General features: G+C 49.6%; 1 protein-coding gene across 1 annotated transcript in view; it reads left to right on the top strand.

Moving 5' to 3' along the window:
• Window positions 1-20,944, top strand: part of LOC135899878 (high affinity cationic amino acid transporter 1-like) — a 467,387-nt gene that overhangs the window by 122,745 nt on the left and 323,698 nt on the right. The window lies entirely within an intron of this gene.

The following is a 20,944-nucleotide window of genomic DNA, read 5'->3' as shown; positions in this document are numbered from 1 at the left end:
CGTATTTCTCTGTTCGCCCAATGTACACCTCTGGATGCGCGAACGACGCCCCCGGATGACGCAGTCTTCCTTTCCGCAGCTTATGGCGGCGGTGTCTCGGCGGCATTTATTGCCGCCGCACGTGCGGTGATTCTGCCGGATTGATTAGCGCACTTCCTCTGTAATATGCGAGATGAGTCGGGTGTTTTCTCGGTGCGCTCCTGGTAGGTGAAGTATGTCTGCGCCACCTATCGACTACGGCGTTTGACGACTTAGTTTGGTGTCAGCAAAACGGCTGCTGCGAACCCCGAAAGTATCCTGCAGTAGCAGGCAACATCGCAGTGTCACGGAAAATTTTGCGAGCCGCGATGTCTGCAGTGCCGCCACTCGCATCGACATGCTCTGGTCGACGAGTTTTGTTCTTCCCATGCAGTTTACTGATATCATTTTTATTCGTTTCAACGTGAAAGCATCGAGGGGCCCATCGAGCGGCAAAGTCGGCGCCTGTAGCAGCGAAACGGCACCTAAATTGCGATTACTGCGACGCCACGTCACGAGCTCGCCTCGACGGAGCGGAGCGAAACGGTATTGCGTGAGAGGAGAGGGCGTCGCCGCGACGCCACCTCATCAGCGTGCCTCAGCGGACAGCATACGGCCACGCGCGCGACGCCGCCTGGCGAGACGGTTTGCCGTCGGCGAGGCACTCGCGTGGCACGCGTGTGACACGCGCGTGCGGGTGCCGCCGGCGCGCGGCCCATACCTCTCTCTCTCACTCACCCCCACAAGGCTTAGCTGCGGCGCGCGTCCGCCGGCCTTGGTGGCCGCTGCTGCTTCCTCGGTCTCTCGCTGCGCAGGGCGTCAGCTGCAGGTGGCGTTGGCACCGCAAGGTGCGGCTGCTTGCTTGCTCGCTCGAGCAACACGTACCTCAATGGTACGTTACTCACAGAAGGAAAATCGACGGACCGCTCAGCGGATTTAAATTGGACATTAATGTTTTCACATTCACAGCTCATAAGAAGTGCTTAGGTGTCCTCGGAATTTTTTTGACGCTATATATTACCAAGCGAAAGCTGGCGCGCTTACGATTTAGTAAAGGTGCATCGCGCATGAGATTTTCCTTGTGAAAGTTTGCACAAACACGTAATAGAAGTAAACAAAAAATGCAATATAGAGAGCTGCGTCAGAAGCCTCCGTTTCCAGAAAAAAGCGTTCCGTCTCTGCCGCGCAAAACCCCGACCAGAGCCGTTTTGTGTTCGACGTTATCTGCGCAGTGCAGGGAGAGATCAGCGTAATAACATATCATTCATACACAATGCAACATCAAATGATAATAATATACCGAGGAACCAAAACGGAAAGAAAAAAAAACGAGGTGTAAAAATGCAAAAGGAGAAGCGCGAGAGAAATTACATTTATTCGAAGAATACGTTCTACTCACTCTTAAACCTTTAGACAGTCGTTGGCAGAAGCTTCGTTGCCCTTTGTGTGAGTTGTGCTTTTCTTGTGTGTGTGCTGCGAGAGTACGGTGGCTATGAAAAGACGATCAGTCACCAGCCACGTATATAGCTCACCTGTCGATTCTGATAGCTTCGACACACAATAATACAGCGGTGCAAGTAAACACTCCAGTGTGTTTGCATAAATACATACAAATGATGCATTCGATCGGTCGTTTGCACACACGCGATGCCTGTTTACGCATATGGATGTATGGAGAAAAAAGGACAAAAATATCGCTTCGTTCTTACTTTATTTGTTTTTATATTCTGGGGTTTTACATGCGAAAATCACGACATGATTAAGAGACACGCCGTAGTAGAGGACTTCGGATTAATTTTGACCACTTGAAGCTCTTTAACGTCCACTCGATTTACGACACATGGGAGTAAAATTCAAGTTATTCCTCTCTCGCGAGGGTAGATGTATTGCTCCTCCAATTGGAAGTCCGCGACGCACCGCGAGAGACGGTCTACGCAAGTGAAGAGTACTGTCGTTAAGAGTAGCGGCGATAGGTTCTCTGGAGGTTTCAGATGAAGGATTTGATTTATTGATTCCCATTTACACACACATACACATACAAATGAGTAGTAGATGGAGGCTGATGAGGGGAAAAGGCCGCACAGACGCTGCCTGGGGCAACCTCACCCCCTTGGAATGGAAGCAGACACAGACGAAACTTGAAGGTACTTTGTATTCACAAGGACTGTTTACAAGAGATACACATATAAATGCAAGGAGGAGCTGGCACACATAGGGCGACCCGGCCTACATCGGCAGAGCCAATGGTGCAAAGCACCTCAAGTTGAGTCCAGAGTGGTTGGTCGGGGCAACGGGGGCCACGTTTTCTATCCCTCGGTGCCCCGCCCTATGCATTTACCGTCCAATCGGCACCGAGTGGTTTTTAGTATGGTCCGCCAGCGCACCAATCACCAATCCTGTACGAGGGTCGTCGTCCGAGTGGTCCGCCGGCTATTCAAGCATTGAGCCTCCTCGTCTACACCCCCTTTTCCTTTTGCCACAGTTTAAGGTGCTTGCTCCTTTCCCTAAAAACAACACACACAAGAACGCAACAAGGGAGAGGATCACAAGCGCAAAGAAATCGTACGTTCCGCGATAGGAAATCGCAAACAGCGTAAAGCAACGCAGGCCAACACAGAGGGCATAAAATAAAATACTGATGAGCAGGAAGCACCTGTGGCGCAGTCGACAGAATCCAGCAACAGGCTTACAACGGGTGTTCGTGCATGTTGCACCTACCAAAATGCGGCCGCCGAGGCCGGGACTTGAACACCCGACCCCGGCCTTAACAGCACAACACCAAAGCCACAACAACGTCACCACGACGGGTACTCTTCCTATTCAGCGAAGTTTTTTTTGTCCTGACGCAGCACCCGCACGTTGGCCCTTCGCTTTCAGAAGCTTTGCTTTTAGTCGTGTTTTCTTTTTTCGCTTGCCGTTAAAATGGTGATCGAGAGCGGCACAGCAACACACCTGAATTTACTAAGCGTTTCTTCAAGACGCAGAAATAAATAAATATAGAGAGACAGAGATGACGTCTTTGTCGTGACGTCACAGTTAGCGAAGGTCCTAGCTTACCATTCGGCGTCGTCTGCAGGTACTAACGTACCGAAGGCGAACAGCTCCGTTCCCCCCGCCAAGTAAACAAGGAACGAAAAAGACGTGAACAATCAGAATCGAAAATGAAAGTCACTGACGGCACAACTACATCTTCAGCAGTGTTCGGTAGGCCAGCAGCCATCGCTTGATGGTTTTCGTTGGGAGCGAGGGTAAGCAAAAGAAAAAAAGGAAGATAAAGCTGAGAGTGAAACAATGTTAATGAATGTTTTAATGATGGATTCATAAATATAGTAATAAACTGTGTGGTGTAACGCCCCGAACCCGTGACGGTGGCTTAGCGGCTATGGCTTTGCGCTGCAAAGCACGAGGTCGCGCGTTCGATGCCCAACCACGGCGGCTGCATTTCGATGGGGATAGAATGCAAAAAAAAAAGACAGAGAAAAAAAGAAGAAACCCGCTCGCGTAGTTAGATACTGAACTGAGTGCACGCTCAAGAACTCTAGGTGGTCAAAGTTAACCCGCAATCCAGCCCAAGCGGTCACATTACGTTTGCTACAGACAAGAACATACCCAAGTCCAGATTTTATTAACAGGATCTATCCGGAGAGGGAAACTCAGACCAACTGTAATAAGTGCAATGACATCATTACTCTTGACCACATGCTTTGGCAGTGCCCCGCGGTCTTCACAGACTGTGACAAGGAACAAGAATGGTGGCGGCAAACGCCACACAGTGAATCACTCTCTGACCAATTACGGGCAGTCCAGAAGGCCCGTGATGTGGCTGAAGGGCTCGGCCTGACAGTCCCAACGTGGGAGCGGCCCGCGTCAACGTAGGGTTGACCTTCAGGACCCAATAAAGTTCTCCATACCATACCATACCATTCATTATATACGGCCACCCTCATAATCATATCGCACTTTGGCACGTGAAACCATAGAACGTAATTAACGTCCCCCCACAGTGGGCTACAAGGAACGTCGTAGTGAAGAGCTCCCTGTTAATTTTGGCTGGGGTTATTTAACGTGCACCCAACGCACGAGTACGCGAGCGTATTTCTGTTTTTCTTTTTTTTTTTTGCATTTTAACCCCATCGGAATTCGGCCACCGCGGCCGGGATAAAACGCGCGATATAGAGCTCAGCCGCGCAACACTAATACAAAACTGCACACGCACACAACGTACACAACGTACACAACGTTCACAACGTACACAAGTACACACAATAAGAAGTGGCTGAAGTTCGAGAAATAGGTCGAGACCAATTGTCGCTGAGAAAGGCTAACAGCTTCTTCATTGCGCACAAAGCACTACCGTACGTATAAACGGTATATACGTATAAAGCAAAACAAAAAAGAAAGAAAAAGAAAAATGATGCACTCGCTGTCCGCACCGTGACAAAGGGATGCTGCGGAAATTGGCCCGTGGCATCCTCCACTGCATTTCAACCTTGCGCCTGTTTTTGTACACTTTGATTTCGTTCTGAACAGCGGCGAAAGCCATCGTTGATAGCGTAGCCTCAGAGATCGCACCGACGCAGCTGGAGGCACCGTTGCCATTTCGCAACCAACGGTTGGCAGCAGAGCATTTTTTTTTTCAATGTCCCGTTGAGGGGAAATCTGGCACCACTACAGTCTGTCTATACGCTAGTTCCTAACACGGGCGCTGTGTCACCATGGGAACGGCCGGATGTAGGTGTGCGAGGCTCCTTTCGAACGTGACTTGTCTTGAAACGCAGCCATTTCCACACAGATAAAGCTTCGTGAGAATGAAATCGTGATATAAATCCCTTGATCAGAAGCAGCGCAAAAGAAAAGGAGGTAAGAAAGAGACAGACAATGGCGGTGTCCCTTTGTTACGTCCGGTTCTCTTGCGTTGTCTCTGCCCAAATGATGTACGAATAAGCCCAAATGCTTACGTTTCCGCAGTTCGCCACGAAGTCTTCGTTCTCGCGTAATGCATGTTTTGTCCGCGTTTACACGAACTTAACCCAAGTAGGTGAGGGAAGACAAAGCAGAGGATTGAAAATTACCCACAGTGAAAGCAAGACCTCGCAGTCTTCCAATTTTAGCCACCGCCGGTACTGTTCGCGTTTGATATAATTGCACAGTCACACCAAGAACAACACAGCGTTCCCATTCCTCTCTCCAGGACAGACGCTGCAAGGGAGCTTCGTCACCTCGCACGCAAGCTCTCTTTAACACCCCATATATAAGGTGCATCAGGTAGTAGAAATTGAACCCTTCGCTCCAACTCCGACCTCCACCCGGGCTTAACCGACGTGAGGCATCGCTTCTATACCGGCTTTGGTTGGAAGTAGCTTTCACGAAGGTATACACTACTTTGATTGGAATTACCGACAGTGCTGCGTGCGACGTCTGCGGCGTGGAAGAGAACATCGAACGTTTATTGTGCCATTGTCATCGATTTCAGTGGGGAAGGAAAACATTATCTATCGCATTGCGACGACTGGACGATCGGCCTTCGTCTGCGCAGATGCTACTTGAAGACCGTCCCCATCACTCTTCGCCCCACAAGGCTGTGAAGGGACTTTTGTATTTCTTGAGCGCGACTGGCCTATGTGAACGCCTTTGACTTGCTCAGGCACTCCTCGTGCGTGCGCGAGCTCACCGATGCTTTCATCCCCCTCCCTTCCCTCTCTCTATCTGAACTTTCTATTCCCTCTTTCCCGTCCTTAGAGTAGGGGAGCCAACTAGACGAATTTCTGGTCAATATCCCCGCCTTCTATCTTTGTTTCCTCCTTCTCCTCTTCAATGGAGCAATAAAAAAGTTTTTACATGATAAAAAAGATTGTTCAGCATTCTGCACTGCTGTCTTCAGTGAAGAATGAATGAGTCATTACGAAAAACGGAACGCTTCCCACCAGATATCTCGTCACGGTGCCTTGGTTCTCCGATACTAATACCAGTCCGAAGAGATCGTATCCTGGCATTCCCATGCATAGATCGGCACAGCAGTGCCACTCTTCTCCCTATAGGCAGCTATGGGGAAAACTCTGTGGTTGGTGAAACGAGGACAAATACGATGCTTCGCATAGCGCACCAGAAGACGGGTTAATGAGTAACAACGTGACCAATACAAGACGATGCGCGAATTCGCAGCTGCTTGTTTTCCGTTAGAGCATACCGCATCTGTTAAGATATGTCAAAGGAGACAAACGAGCATCCATCAAAAACCCACGAAAAGTGGGCAAATAAAGAAAAAAAAAGAGGAACGCTTGCTTAGTCGGCACGAATGCTAAATACCTTTGTTGTGTTTTAATCAAGCGCAAGGATGAATTTCTCAACTGTTTCCTGTATGAAACAGTGATGGCGCGCTAGCGCATTTATCAGTAAGACGCATTTAAAATGCCTCATTAATCTCCTGCCATCGATCTTGTCTGTTCATCGTTAATCTCATCACTCTTGTCTCTGTCTCGTTCTTGCGACTCGGTCCTGTAGCTGCGTTGCTTTGTCTATGCCATAAATTACTTGGCGTGCGTACGTCTAGCTTCTGTACATCTAGAGTGGACAGACAGTTTCTAATAATTTCATAGCTTATAACGAATAACAGATGCCAACATGGAATAAAATAAAACGACGTTGCTGCGCCTCCCCTATCTATAAAGAGAAGCTGTTAAATATCTGTGTCATCTTGTTGTCGGGAGTGATTTTAGTAATTTCCGGTAAATAATGTAGGACTTATGCGATATATTTCTTTATCCCATTGTAGAGTCATGATGATCTTCTCGGGGCCATCTTTGTATACTTTCTTCTGTAATCTCCCACTTTTTCTATGTATGTGCATTTTTCTTTATCTTTCTGTCTCTCCTTACCCCTACCCCAGTGCTGGGTGGCAAACTAGATATTTATATCCTGATTAACCTCCCTGCCTTTCTTATCTCATTTATATCCCTCTCTCTTTGCTGTGACACTATTTTATTCTTCTCTTAAGTGATCGTCGTAATGACTTTCGCATGCGTTGCCTTATAATTTGCAGTAGTTAAAAAAGAAAATGTAAAAAAAGATGTCAAGATCAACAAACAAAACCTAACAAAATAAAGAAAGAAGACAACAACAACAATTGTTCTGCAGGAACTTAACGATAACAGTTAAACTTCCGCTCACTTCAGTAATCGCAGTATCAACTAACATGAGCGCTGTCACATATAAACCCTATGCCCGTAATCGTGCATACATCAGCGTTTTTCCCCGCGCCAAGTGGTGCCTATATAAGAGGCCTCTTTGCGCGAAATTTGCATCTGACGTCTGTTACAGACACGAAACTACCTGTTATCTGACTAAATCTGACTTCAACCGAAACAACGAAGTCATAAATGGGCGTTGTTTAAATATTTTTTTTCCATACACCAGAAAAATACAAAAGCAAATAGTGTTCCGGAACTTGAAAGCCATGTCAGGTGCCTAGCAAAGAACGTGCCATATATGATGATTATTCCGGCTGTGCCGTACTAATCTATCCATGTCAAATACACCGCGGGATTATGTCGATCCGGTTTCGATCGTCTAGCGCACTTTTTCTATACTTCTTCTTATGTTTGTTCTCAAATTGCTCACAATTTTTTTCTATCTCTCTCTTTTCCTTGTTAGCCTCGCGTGTTACACCTCCCCACTGGGTGTTCGATTACAGCCCAATTAGCTTTCCGCCCAACGACCTCCGGCGTGCGTGACGGATGGGGCGACGTAATAACCTGCAAACCGTGTACGCACAACGGGCGTTCCCTCACAACGATCGCCCCGCGACGTTCTCAAACAAAATTAAACTTTCATCCGAGCGAACAATGAGGGACGCCACGCCCCCCGAGTAACGCGGGAAGGGTGGTCCACAAAGGGGTTTTTAGGGACCGTGCGGAGGAAAGCGCGCGGTGATGCGGAGGGAATGTCCGCTGTTCATCACCGCCGCTTGGCACTTTCGCGCCGCACACCGCGTACTATAAAAGCGTGCAGTCAACAGGAAGCGAGAACTGGTCGAGTAAGCGAATCGGAGGCTGACTTCGCAAAGGCTGATTTCGCAACTCGCCAGCAGCGTTTCGGCTTTCGCATAGCACCACGCGTCTCGCCTCATTACCGTTTCAGGGGCGACGCGCGAGTGTGTTCTTATTAGCGATAGGAGATGCGGAATAGCCGACGTAGGCTTTTCCACGACATTCGGTTGCCCTAGCCGACGTAGGCTTCGGTTGCCCTCCACAAAATGGTTGCCCTCCACAAATTCGGTTGCCCTCCACAAAATGGGCGACGTCTCGCTCACGGTGCAATTGAGACGAGGACGGACTTGCAAACGGAGGACGCAGTGAGAAAGAGATGGTGGCTGCTTTCTTAATCTTGTTCCACATAGGTTCGACTAAGTGAGGCGAACATACTTGCGAAAATGTTCTACATACAAAGCGGCACCTACGCGGAACCAATGTCCTTGAGTACCGGCTCTACCTTCGGTCGAGCTTCCTGCCACCTGCGGTTACCGAATGTCACCCCAGAACGGTTCCACATAACCTAAGTTTCACTAAATGCATCATGTGCCATTTGTGGGACCAACAAGATGTCTCGAAAGCACACTCGCAGAATTTCGCATAAATCTTACTACTGTGGAGTCCAGACGCCAATTTCCGAGTTCTGCGGTATTCAACACCGACAACGCTTAACCCAGATTCACTGGCAGCGTGTACGGAACAATGTAGAAGAAAAGCGCTGGTAGTTGATAACAACTTGGAGAACGATTGTTGTTACTAACATTTCGGTGGTATGGGCATCGCGATCGGCCAGGAAGAATGGACGTCCACGAAGCACGCTTAGTTCCGAAGGGCGAATCACCGCCTCCATTGGCCGCACGGCTTCTATGCCGCTGCACGGTATTGTAGTAAGACACTAGTACGGCATCGACCGCGCAGAGCGGGCCGTTGTTCAGGGGCACAAGCCACTTCCGGCGGGCCAAAATATGACCGCGCGGAAGCGGCGTCACCGATCCATCAAGCAACGTCGCGTCGAGCGCGCGCTCTCCGAAGAGGAAGCATCTCCCTTCCGCGCGCATGTTTTTTATGCGCGCTGCCAGCGTACAGAGGGCGCTTTGCCTCACGTTGCACACGTGTTCTGTTATGTTCATACCTTCTTCCATTGTTCAGCCGGCTTCGCTACGGCAGCGGCTCTGGTGCTTGCATGTTTCGCGAACTGTTCAACGACTTCCAATATCGCAACTTATATAGTGAATAGCGAATAGTTATATAGTGATGGTTGGCGATGCGTCGGGCAAAGCACTAGCTGCTGAAACGTATACTCACGCAAAGGAGAAAAACTGAAGCATGTCTGCGTGTCGGGTCGATCCAAACAACTGGGTTTGCCGACTTGCGCTGGTGGCGTGATCCGCTTCAGCGCCTGCGCTGTTACCGACGACGCAGTCTCCGGTGAAGCGAACACTTCCTGTACCGCAATATGCGCAACACCTTTTGCAACTTTCGCTTGCGATTAGCAAAGGCGATCGAACGCGTACTTCGCTGTCGTTCTTGCGTTGATGGCCAGAAGCTGCCTCCTCAACGCATTCCTAGGTTGACTACTAAAACATGGCTGTGGCTTAGCTAAGGTTAAGCCCAGGATGCGAAGCATACTAGCCTTTATTTTAACGCGACAGCGTTAAGGAGCTCGTGTCGCAGAAAAGCCGGTGTCGTCGGCGTCGGCTCAGGCGTGCGGCGCTTGCTCAGGCGCACATATCGTTGTCGCGCCGAACGCTGCGTTGCTCGACGCTCACCGCGTCCGATGCGGGGCGCGTAGTCGCTGCGCCGTAGCAAAGCCACCTAGAAACAGTCTCTGTAGCACGCCGCAACCTTCGCTTCTCATTCCAACGAGCAGCTCTGTCTCCAGGAGGCATCTCACCTCGTGAGTGTCTAGCAGAGGCAAGCGCAGCTGCTTATATACCGCCGCGACGGCGCAAGCGACGGCGCGAGTTGGAGCCCCGTTTCTCCTCTGTCATGACGTCACGGTGTCACGTGGGCAGCCTTGAAGGCGACGCCGCGAGCGACGGCGCGAGTTGGAGTCCCGTTTCTCCTCTGTCGTGACGTCATGGTGTCACGTGGTATTGAAGGCGACACCGCCGCGCCTGAGGAGCTGGGTTGAGCTCTAGTAATATGCTTCGCATAAAAAAAAAAATAGAGGACGCTTACGCTTCGCCTTTAAGAGTGAAAAACGATAGCATTCAAAGATCTCTGACTGTTTTTCATGCTTCCGGCAACTGCAGCTTATGTGACCGCAACGTCTACCGGGAAACGCTGGCGGCGAACGCTATGCACGAAGGCGAGCTGTCTGCTAGAAACTTGTCCTCTTGCGGGGGCCGATCCCGTAGGTAATGCCACAGCCGTGCAAAAAAAAAAAAAACATCATTTTTAGGTTTGTGTTATTATGCGAAGCATATTACTAGAGCTCAACCCAGCTCCTCAGGCGCGGCGGTGTCGCCTTCAATACCACGTGACGCCGTGACGTCACGACAGAGGAGAAACGGGGCGACAACTCGCGCCGTCGCCTTCAAGGCTGACCACGTGACACCGTGACGTCACGACAGAGGAGAAACGGGGCTCCAACTCGCGCCGTCGCTCGCGCCGTCGCGGCGGTATATAAGCAGCTGCGCTTGCCTCTGCTAGACACTGACGAGGTGAGATGCCTCCTGGAAACAGAGCTGCTCGTCGGAATGAGAAGCGAAGGTTGCGGCGTGCTACAGAGACTGTTTCTAGGTGGCTTTGCTACGGCGCAGCGACTACGCGCCCCGCATCGGACGCGGTGATCGCCGAGCAACGCAGCGTTCGGCGCGACAACGAAATATGCGCCTGAGCAAGCGCCGCACGCCTGAGCCGACGCCGACGACACCGGCTTTTCTGCGACACGAGCTCCTTAACGCTGTCGCGTTAAAATAAAGGCTAGTATGCTTCGCATCCTGGGCTTAACCTTAGCTAAGCCACAGCCAGTTTTTCTATCGCACTTTCAATATTTAACTGTCAGAACACAAAAATGCATGCGTTTTCGGTGTTTTGTTTCATTAGATTCGCATGCAGGCTGTCATTCTCAAAATTTCGAGGAATAACTTTCTCAAGAATGTAAGACAAGGTATGAGCAACGTTAGTGATAGAACGGTGTGGCAATGTACCCCGCATATAATGCATGTTATAGAGAAAGGCGTGGCATATGAAAAATGACGAACCATGAAAAAGTCGATATGTACACAGCAAGGAAAAGTACTGCTTGATGGGGTCTCCCTGATTGCTTTCCAATCAGGGAGACCCCAACCCGGGCCTTGCACATCTGCTCGCGTGTCTAAAAAGCAATTAAAATCCCCAACGAGCACCGCGGGACGACCGTCCGGCAAATACGCGTCTAGGTGACGAAAAAGAAACATTGGACTTAGTGGCCTGCGCGTGTCCATATATGCGCAAAATCCGTAACCTAAGTCAAGATAGTACCCAATCAAATGCGAATATCCACCTTGTCCAGTCATAAAAAGCAAGATTTCGCAAGAGAGCTGTGTTGAAAATAATAATACCGACTCCACTAGAGCGTGATGTAGCGAAATAGCAAGAACAGTCTATGGGTTAAAAGTGCGTTTGAAAGCAAGAACATGTCCGATGGTGAAAAAAATTGTTCATTCCAAACGCAGTCTGTCACAATCCTTAGCGCGGGCCACGCTGATAATTTCGGCTTGTTAATAGGAGTTCGGAACCCCTGTTCGTTTAATGAAATAATACTCAGCGTGTCGGCCATACTTAATTAAAGGTATCACCAAACTGACCTGGTCGTTTTGTTGCAGATGCAACGGACGCGACGTTGTAGGCGACGCCATTGAGGCGGTGAAGCCACAGCATATTTCGTGGCTGTATCCATTGTAGTAATCGCAGGGTCAGGTGTTTTAGCTGTGTTTAAAACCTCGTTGTGATCACGAGGACTGATGGTAGCAGCCGAAGTGGAGGCGTTACCGGCCACAGCATGCGTGGCCACAACTGACGCCGGCGGTAAGGGTGCAACGGCTCCAGCAGCAGCGTCCGAGTATGAACGCCGCACAGGGCACGCGACCGTAGGGTGACCATCCCCGCAACGCCGACAAGGACGGTCACACCAGTCGCTTTCGTGGCCATGGACGCCACAACGGCCACAGAACGCTGCGGTGCACTGTGCACGATATTGGTCGCTGGAGCGGCACCGACGACACACGCGTTGCGTACCGCGGTAGTCAAACGTCACACGATGACGAGAGACTCGCATGCATTTGGGGACAGGGGTTGCAGTGCCCATTTCCATCCGAACGAAACGGGTGCCCGTGAGCACGCAACGTCGTCCCCTCATAAGATAAGCGTTGACTGACAGGGCGATGCCGTATGGTGATAGTGCCTGGACGAGGACTTCGTTCGGAACGAAGGACGACAAGAAGAGGCAGGTTACGTTGGTGACCTGCGGACCGAGGGGAAAGACGGGAACGACAGGACAATGCTCCCCACCGATGACGAGGTAGCCAGAATTGACGATTAGAGTCGTGGAAACCATGCTCTTGGCGGGTGGCTTGTAAGTTGAGGCCTCCCATCTGCCGAACGCAGCAGACCTCAGAGAGGCCAAACAATTGAGCCCATTGCGTCGATGACGGTCTGGATGCCATTCCCCGTAAGGACAACATCGCAGACTTGGGTCTTCGAGGGAGTCCACGACGCTGTAGGCACCATGGCGTGAGAGGTGGACGTCCCCGACGTGAAACACGCAGGGTCGTCAGAAGAAACTCTTGCTCCATTCTTCGTTTATTCTACGTTCTCCTTCTAATGCGGGACACGCTTCAATGTTTATGGAGTGGGCAGAACACAACACTGATTCGCATGGGATCCAGTCGTTACGGCTGGGCCACGAGGTACCACTTTCTATAGCCTACATGGTTTCTCACGTTACCTACGCATATTTTCTTCAATGTATTAATTTTAAATCTTAATATTTTGCAACAGCTTATACTGTCGAACGCGCTCTTACACCTAGCACAAGCTTTTAATCTAATTTATGCTTGGAAAAGTTCACCGACCAGTACGATAGCCTCTAATTCTAAATTTGAGCACAGCTCCACTGGTGCTTTCATTTCGCGATAGAAGACAGTCGTGGACAATCGTGTGTTGTGCGCCACGTTGCAAACGGAACGACGTGCGGCGCCACTGCCTCGCTAATTTGGGGATTGCGCGAGAGGCAGCGCGTGGGTGAGGCTTGGGCTCGATTCACAGAAGCGGCTGCCGACAAATCTCCCAGACGACGCGCTCTGTACTCTGGCGCCACGTCGCCGCACGACGCTTTTCTTCTCACGCTTTCGTCATGCCCTCCTCCTCTTTGGTCAGCATGGTTCCGTTGCGCCCTCCTTTCTGCTTTCCTCCTCGCTTCTCCCTCGTCTCTTTTTTTTTTCGTGCCCCACTGCGCTACTCGTTTGCTCTCATCTTTCCCTGTGCTCGTTCTCTCGGTCACTTCGGGAACGCCGACGCTCGCCGCAGGAACGGGCTCCTAATAGCGGCGCTCTTAAAATGTGTGCAAAATTATTCGACATTACGGTCACTATTTCTGTGACGCACACTTTCTATTTGTTGTTTACGGGAGCCAAACCACGTGAATACGCACTCAGTGAAAACAAGAGAGTGGCAAATATTTGAAGTTCGAAAAGGCGCGCGTGGCACCTTTTCGGAGAGAGGTATCCACTTTGCAGCCATCGTCTCAAACTCGCCGTATCTTTTTTTTTTTTTGAAGTATTAGGAGTGAAGAAATATAAGCAAGGATTCTGATCGTTTTTTACAAACGCTGAAAGGCGCCGAGCGCGCAGGGCCGTCGAAGCTGCGGAAAAGCGGCGGCCGAAGCTTGTGCATAGAGAATGATGTCATCTGACGCTTTCGTTTGCTATTCCTAATCTAGAACTCGGGAAACCGAAAGCTCGATCAAGACCGTCAGAAATACCACCACGAATGGGATATAGGCGAAAACAGGAGAGAATCGTTTTAGTCTCTTGTTGAATAGTTTCTGTGGCTGTTGTCGTCGTCGTCGTTGTTTTTGTTGTTGTTGTCGTTGTTTTCGTTGCCGTTATTTATCAGTATCCTTTGCGCTTAGCGCCGCCTCGCCCTTTGCAACAAGGTGTTTTTTTTTCGAATTCTAAGTTGTGGCCCGTTGTGAGATCGACCGAAGGCAGAATGAAATGTTAGGAAGCATGGGCTCCCTCTATAGCCTATGCGATGCGGCCTCGGAAGGCAATATGAAAGGAGCTATAGAGTTGCAGGGGTCAAGCGCCATGATGAGCTTCAACTCAGCCTGCCGTTGCAACCGGCCCCGGTACGAAACAAGAATTGAATCGAGCGTACGAAGTAACACGGTAAAGGTGGCCATAGTGGAGATGATCGCGATGATGCTCAACCACGGCGTTTAGTGCGTGTTCTGATGATTATGATAATGATAATAATAATGCGCCTAAATTGGTGCACATATGTTTACTGTGGTGTTTAGCCTATCGGTACAGCCTTCTCGCGCTTCCCCAGCGCTCCGTGCGGCGCACCACCTGCATACGTTTCCGCCAGGATTGACCGGTCTTGGGTGGTGGATAACTTGAAAGGAATAGAATAAAATTACATGAGTTCCTTCACTGCGCCGTCACAGATGTCGTTCCACTTATTCGTTTCCTTCAACTTAAACAGTCAATCACGCGGGAAGATCTCGCGGACCCTTTCGTCTACTCTTGTAAACGACATAGTATTCACCCTCAATAGAGCCATTGTGGAAAAACGTCGCCACCACATGCGAACAGCGTTCGCCAACATGTCCGCTTCGAAAGGAGTGTTACGCTTCGAGGAAGCGGGTTTGTGCACACGGCGCGAAAGCAACTAGCGGCGCCACAACAATTGAGACACGTCGTGCCTTCTTTCACGACCACTACACTAGAAGTTCCTTTTTTCTTTTTCGTCGTCCGCAGAATAAGTGGCTGATAACGCGGGGTTTTCGAGAAGTTGGGTTTGGCTACTGAGCTGCTGGGAGACGAGATTTCAGTAATTCCGCCAACATTGGGTGCCACCCGTCACGAAGCTTCCGGGCTCACACACCGAGAGAAGGCGAAAGAGAAGGAACGCTTGGATGGCTCCGCAAATACCGCAAACGCTTCGTAGCGCCCCAGTCAGCTCTACGTTACCCATGACACACTTAAACGAAAACACCGTGCGCGATGTTACCCAGTGGAAAGCGCCGTTTTATTCTTCTTTATATTTTACACCGGAAAAGCAACAACGCGGGAATCGGCATTTTTATCCCTTGAATATTCTAAGCGATAGAATGATCGCAATAATTATATTATAGGATATGGAGTGTGTTGGTTTACGCGAAATTTATTCAATAGGCTCGGGCTGCCAGATAAAATAATACACTTTTAAGGGCACGCAACGCATTGTCCTTCGCAGCTTGAGGTAGAGCACTACTTCGCCGCACCAGAATGAAGGGTTAACGACGTCATTGACGCTTCGCTCTGCGATCCTGAATGTCAAAGACGAGCGCAAGCAAATTCTGCACTGTGGCAGCCTAATCTTTATTCTTCTGAACCTTATTATTTTCCTTCAACCTGTTTTTGCTGCGACACAGTGTACGATGAAGTAGGCCCAAGTGTGATTTCATTCAACCGACAAGGCGTATAACAAGCTCACTCTTGCGTTCCGTACTATTTCTATTGCAAATTTTCTAATCCATTTGAATTGTTTAATGAATCTTCTTTTGATGTCTTTTAAAATCTCACTTATCATTTATGCACTACTCTTTTATTCGCAGTTCTATATATCTTCAAGTTCATCTTTCTGTGTGTTCTGTGGGTACTATTTCCAGATTCTTGGCTTATCCCCCAAACTGGATAGGAATAACGATGTGCGGTCCTTTGTTTGAGTACATGGTGTAAATTTCCGAAGCGCGAAGCGCTGAAGTGCGTAAAGACCATTAAAAAAGAAAGGACGAAGGAATGCAAGAGGACATCAACTGAACTTATTGGCCGCAAAATACTCGCCCCCCCACATCGCCATCTTGCATTCCTTCTTCCTCCTTTGTCCTTTTCTTTTTTGCCTTTCCGCACTTCAGTGTCTCGCGCTGCTGCAGAAATTTACACCCGAAAGCGGACAAGAGCCGTGTTTTAAAGGTGCGTCGTCATCGTCGTCGTCGTCGTCGACGTCGTCATCGTAATCATCATCGTAATCATCATCATCATCATCATCATCATCATCATCATCATCATCCTCCTCATTCTCTTGGCACAGAACAGAATATGAGCGATAAAAGCAAACTAGGCACACTCATTGCGATATTCATTGTTAGAATTCACTACTTGTAATAGCAGAACACGGTTACCCATAATCGCCATTTTTCCATCTCTTCATTTATCTGTCACTGGCGTTTTAAAGTCGGTCCATAAGAAAGAACAAGCCACTTAAGCGTTTCTTAAGCTGCACCAGCCTACGAGACCGCTTGTCACGAGCTGCATGCGAGCTGAGCGACGAACGCTCCAATATAATGCGTGCATGTGAGAGCGTGCCTTCCCCTCTCTCCGCGCCATTTCCCCCTTTCCGCGTGCACGATAGCCAACCGGGCTCGGCCTGTTTCCCTTTCCCTGATTTTTCATTACCACTTCTCTTTCCTTCTCTGTCTATCTCTCTAGGAGCAATGAGAGGCAGTGGTGACGATGCACTTTAATGAACGCCGAAGAGCACACGCTTCGCGCTCCGCATCGTGTGTATTCGTGGCAGTAAACTGGCGCACACGGTAGCTGCGGCGTATCTTAAACGTGCTCGGAACGTTCGCGCAACCATTACGTCCCGAGAAACTGCGCGCGTTTTTTTTTTACTAAATTCGCCGGTATGCGCCTTTTGCACCGTACGAACCCGTTCGCTCGTGCAGGAGCTGCACCCCACGATTAAGGCAGCTGCTCACAAGCGCTGTCTCGAAAGCGAATCGTAGCGCTGCCAAGCTCATGGTTTCTCGGCTCCGGCCTTCTCACGCTTTCGCATACATTCTTGTGTGTGTCTTCGTGCCGAGGTTCACGCTCTTCTTACAGTTACAGGCACTCCGCGGTGCGCCAAACCCTGTTCTGCAAACCTTCATGTCCCGTTCTTTCCGAGTGACTAAGGTGCGATTAAAGTTCACACGAGCAATCACCTTTGAACACAAGAAGTCATGCGGGTTTCTTCCATTGTGAAACGGCCTTTAAAATCCGTTGGATACGTAGTTATGGCTGTCCGCTTCCATATATAACACTCACATGAAATGTGCAATTTCGAACTTCGCGCAACGTTTTGCTCTGTGATACTGCATACCATGTACGTCTGCAAAAAAAAAAGAAAAAAAAAGAGATAAGGTGATAAGGAGATAAGATAAGGTAAGGAGGGCGCGTAAGCTTTGCCTTTAAGAGTGGAACGCGATAGCACTCAAAGATCCCTTACTGCATCTCACGCTCCCGGGCAACTGCAGCTTATGTAACAGTAACGTTTACCGGGAAGCGCTGGCGGCGAAATCTATGCACGAAGGCGAGGTTTCTGGTAGAAACGCGGCCTCTTGCGTGGATCGATCTTATGTTATTATTTCGCACCTTTGATATCTCATTCTGAGAAAATCTTACGTAAAAGTCATGCGCTGTCGGTGCTTTGTTTCATGACGTTTGTTCGTGGGCTGCCCTTCTCGAAATTCCGAGGAATAGCTTTGTCAAGAACGCAAGACTAGGTATCAGCAACTTTAGTAATAGAAGAACAACTTTTAGCGCCGTATAGAAAATGCGTGGATCGGGATGATTTTCTCGACCGCGCAAACCGAATATTTTGCGAGACGGGGCCATTAGCGCTGTCCCGTTAAGACAACCACTGTTCGTCGTTCTTTCACTCGAGTGACTATAATGCCATAGCGTTATGGGACCCTCTCATTTGATGATTGACTTGTCGACATCCGCACGAATATTCGCTTACGTTATGGTCACGCGTGAGTTATAATCACTGACAAACAGTCATGATCTACTGCTACTGGCGCCCTCCTGCTTTCCAGGAGCCTACAACGTCACCTAAGGCCATTCAGGAACCCAACAGAACAAGGACTGCGTTTTGTTTACTATTCTTGAGTACGACGCATACACAGCACAGCTATTGCTGTATAAGATATCGCGCAGCTATCGCTTGCAGCTAGAGACCATATCCATACGCGGAGCCGCGTAGTGAAGAGAGTATTGCCCAAACCCGCGATCAGGGCGCCCACCCGCATTGCCGTCGCCGCTCCCTTATTAGGTGCTTCTATACGTCATACCGCTCCTTCGCCCCGCACCCCCCCCCCCCCCCTTGCTCCATCGCTTTCACTCCACCTGCCGCTCCGCCGTGGACATATCACTATACATCACCGAAGGCTAAATTATTATCTTTGTAAATATGCATATTACTATTACATTGAAAAAATTCCGCCTCCGTCCCACCCAAGGATGTATCAAAAATTGTTCTTGGAACCTTCTTGTTTCGACCCTGTGGGAGTAGATGCACAGCGAAGTACATTGGTTGCCGGTTGTACGGCAGTTACCGGTAGCGACTGGCTGATCTTTATTTTATTTTATTTTCTATTAACAATAAATGGCACATGTTTTTCCAAGCGTATATTAGATAAAATGTTGGGGCTACGTGTATCACTCTTTTGGGCCGTATAAGCCGTTTTGCGAAAAATTAAGATTAATAGTGTATACCTGAAAAATATTATACGCAGTGATTTGAGAAACTATGCCGGTCATACAAAAGTGGTACCTAGTGGCCTTGCCATAAGGATTGGCTCCCATGACAGCTCTTCGTCAATCGTTCAATGGCGAAGCATTCTGTGATGAGTGCTCCAGAAAGATTGTGTCCGCCACGCCATCAATCAATCAGCCCCATGGTCAGATTTTGTGCAGGAGGTCTCTCCTGCACAAAAGTGCGTCATTTGCAAAGATGTTTATTCGCTATAATAGCGTGAATGTGCATGATTGATAGCTTGATAAACGATGAAAAAGAATTGAAAAAAAAAAGAAAACAGGCCTGCGCGGCACACATAGCAGAGAGACAGCGTAAACTGGGGGAACGGCTCCATGGAGTTTTATTTTCGGCACAACGCACTACGAGGTCTTCGTGGCGAAATCTCGTCGCGTCATTTCGCGCGAGAACGATCTGTGAACTGTCTGCCCGGCGTCGACGACGCGTTGCGGCTTCTGGCCTGCGCGGCACACACAGCACAGTCACAGCGTAAACTGGGAGAACGGCTCCATGGAGTTCTATTTTCGGCACAAGGCACTACGAGGTCTTCGCGGCGAAATCTCGTCGCGTCATTTCGCGCGAGAACGATCTGTGAACTGTCTGCCCGGCGTCGACGACGCGTTGCGGCTTCTGGCCTGCGCGGCACACACAGCACAGTCACAGCGTAAACTGGGAGAACGGCTCCATGGAGTTCTATTTTCGGCACAACGCACTACGAGGTCTTCGCGGCGAAATCTCGTCGCGTCATTTCGCGCGAGAACGATCTGTGAACTGTCTGCCCGGCGTCGACGACGCGTTGCGGCTTCTGGCCTGCGCGGCACACACAGCACAGTCACAGCGTAAACTGCGAGAAGGGCTCCATGGAGTTCTATTTTCGGCACAACGCACTACGAGGTCTTCGCGGCGAAGTCTCGTCGCGTCATTTCGCGCGAGAACGATCTGTGAACTGTCTGCCCGGCGTCGACGACGCGTTGCGGCTTCTGGCCTGCGCGGCACACACAGCACAGTCACAGCGTAAACTGCGAGAAGGGCTCCATGGAGTTCTATTTTCGGCACAACGCACTACGAGGTCTTCGCGGCGAAGTGTCGTCGCGTCATTTTGCGCGAGAACGATCTGTGAACTGTCTGCCCGGCGTCGACGACCGCGTTGCGGCTTCTGCTCTCTGTACAGGGGTGTGCTGAGCCCGAAGTTGCCAAGTTACCGCCGCGCGCGCGTCTACAATTCGCTTCTTCAACAGCGCTTCGAATACCTTGCGAGGGGGCGCCATAACGTGTACCGAGAGTAAGCACAGGTATCTAGACTACGTGGCGTGTGTACATGTCACATCCCTTGACCTGTGGCATGATACGTTGCTCTTGATGAGGGTGATGATAACTGCAATTTATTGGCATTTCCTTCGGAACGGGGTGGTGTCAAATGGCCAGCTAGTCTGCTTGAGCTAACCAGGTCCAGCTACATGCATCATGCAGCTGCTATATGCAATAGCTACCTGTCGGGACACCTGGTGGAGTATAAGGCAACTGCAGTGCAAACGTTGAACGTATCGGCGCTACGCGGCGAGCATGCCACATCGCGCGTCAAATCGTGCGACACGACGCTGATGATGATGATTTACTGATATTCCCTTTGAAGCGGGGCAGTAACAAACAGTCATGCTGCAGCTTACTTGAATGCCGAAGGACACGACAAATACACTGGGGAGAAGAAGTACACAGCTTCGCTGTAAAACTTTGGCGGTGGTGAGTTTCAAACATACGACTCCATGCTCAGAAGCTGAGTGTCTTACCCACTGGGCTAAACACCCACGCTTGCAGCATGGGTGCACATGTCTTAAACCATATGAATGTGATGTGCGGGCGGTACAAAACAAATATCAAATGCGAACAGTTTGTATGAAGGTTTTGTTAAAAGATTTGGTGACAGTGTAATAAAAGCCATCTCTATGACCACATGTAGAGCCCACTTAGAACCTTGTAGAGATGTGGAAAATTCCAGTCTTGGCAAAATCTAATGCCAAACACGCCACATCCTCGATGCGCTTCAGTGCTCACGAGATGCGCCTTTCGTTTGGTGTGTTCAATCACTGACGGAAATGTCACCGACTTCTGAGGGCTCATGCTAG

This window comes from Dermacentor albipictus, chromosome 2, assembly GCF_038994185.2.
Source record: "Dermacentor albipictus isolate Rhodes 1998 colony chromosome 2, USDA_Dalb.pri_finalv2, whole genome shotgun sequence".
NCBI classification, from domain to species: Eukaryota; Metazoa; Arthropoda; class Arachnida; order Ixodida; family Ixodidae; genus Dermacentor; species Dermacentor albipictus.
Note: the sequence above shows the minus strand (reverse complement) of the source record. Positions and strands in the feature narration are given on the sequence as shown.